Source organism: Pseudophryne corroboree, chromosome 2 (genome assembly GCF_028390025.1).
Source record: "Pseudophryne corroboree isolate aPseCor3 chromosome 2, aPseCor3.hap2, whole genome shotgun sequence".
Lineage (NCBI taxonomy): Eukaryota > Metazoa > Chordata > Amphibia > Anura > Myobatrachidae > Pseudophryne > Pseudophryne corroboree.
In genome coordinates, this window is record NC_086445.1 from 464308237 (window position 1) to 464310014 (window position 1778).

Genomic DNA, 1778 nt, shown 5'->3' on the forward strand with positions numbered 1-1778 from the left:
ATCCCGAACGCCGGGACGCTGAACACAAGAATGCCGATGCTGCTGAGAAATAAGCCATGGGGAAGGGGGGGGAGGTTAGGTTCGGGCTGAGGGGAGAGGGTTAGACTCCAGGGGATGGGATAGTTACACTGAGGGGAGGGAGGATTAGGGTTAGGCATCACCATGGAGGGTTAGGATTAGGCTGTGGGGGAGGGAGGGTTAGGTCTAGGCTGCGGGGGAGGAGAGGTAGCATACAGGGACGTGCAGTCAGGGGAGGCAGGGGAGGCAGTGCCTCCCCTCTCATTAATGATTAAAATAATACAAAGAAGATACTTATGACACATATTTTGTGTCATAAGTATCTGCTTTAGGCTGTGCATTATTTTAATCATTTTACCCTATAAAACTGTTTTTAAATGTGTTTCGGAGGCACCGTTCTCGGTGCCTCCCGATGTCACTGAGAAAGGTCCGAAAGCGGGGGGCGGGGCCAATCATCGGGCAGTGAAAGCCCATTGAAAAAAGACCTATAAGCGGCACCTACTAGCAGTGCCGCTTTGACAGGGGCGTGCTTTCAGCTCATTTGAAAGCACGCCCCTGTAGAAGATAGGATTGGGCAGCGGGAGGGCCGGCCCTATCGTTAACCCTGGACCTGGTATGAGGCTAAGGTGCAGCGCTGGCCGACATTCCCTGCCACGGTGAGTGTCTATTGCTGTCCCCGCAGACGGAGTGCACAAACCCCTGTGTTCCCCCTGGTGTCTCTTTGTTCCACGCCGCTGGAGCCTGTGCGTTTTCCTTCCCCCTGGCGTCCGCGCTGCCAGCGCACGCAGTCCCCTGTCTCTCTCTCCCCCAACCAACCAAGACACCCCCCCCCCCCCCCCCCCCCTGTGTGTCCATGCAAACTTTTTTTTTTTTACAGAGACGGAGACAACTTCGTCTCCGTCTCTATACCACCTGCGCACCCACATCCCATTGCTGCTGCCCGGCGGTTCAGCTGTTAGCGCATCCGCGACAGGTGGTTTTCCTATCCATACCACCAAACGCGGAGCGCAGGCAGCTGAAGCGCCAGTGGCCGGGCTGCACATCGCGAGCACGCTATGCCAGCCCTAAATGTGAGGAGGATGAGGAGGTACTGCGCCGCCAACCCCCCAGTCATGGAGGAGATCCTGACCTGCAGCAGAAAGCTGCATGTGAAGTATGGGGGAAAGGAAGGGGGCAGGGGGATGCGTGTGTATGCCCTGTCTGTTTTTATAACGTGTGTGTGTGTGTATGCCCTGGGTGTTTTTATAACGTGTGTGTGTGTGTGTGTGTGTGTGTGTGTACTTTGTGTGTGTGTATGCCCTGGGTGTTTTTATAACGTGTGTGTGTGTGTGTGTGTGTGTGTGTGTGTGTGTGTGTGTGTGTGTGTGTGTGTACTTTGTGTGTGTGTGTGTGTATGCCCTGGGTGTTTTTATAATGTGTGTGTGTGTGTGTGTGTGTGTATGCCCTGGGTGTTTTTATAACGTGTGTGTGTGTGTGTGTGTGTGTGTGTGTGTACTTTGTGTGTGTGTCTGCCCTGTGTGTTTTTATAACGTGTGTGTGTACTTTGTGTGTGTGTGTGTGTGTGTATGCCCTGGGTGTTTTTATAATGTGTGTGTGTACTTTGTGTGTGTGTGTGTGTGTGTGTATGCCCTGGGTGTTTTTATAACGTGTGTGTGTGTGTGTGTGTGTGTGTGTGTGTGTGTGTGTGTGTACTTTGTGTGTGTGTATGCCCTGGGTGTTTTTATAACGTGTGTGTGTGTACTTTGTGTGTGTGTCTGCCC

General features: G+C 52.9%; 1 long non-coding RNA gene across 1 annotated transcript in view; it reads left to right on the forward strand.

Annotated features, from left to right (window-relative positions):
- Positions 1–559: 559 nt before the first annotated feature.
- The window catches only part of LOC135050882 (uncharacterized), a 19281-nt gene continuing 18062 nt past the window's right edge, over positions 560–1778 (forward strand). The window contains exon 1 of the long non-coding RNA XR_010241898.1: positions 560–674. This is a non-coding gene — a long non-coding RNA (uncharacterized LOC135050882). The remainder of the gene's footprint in view (positions 675–1778) is intronic.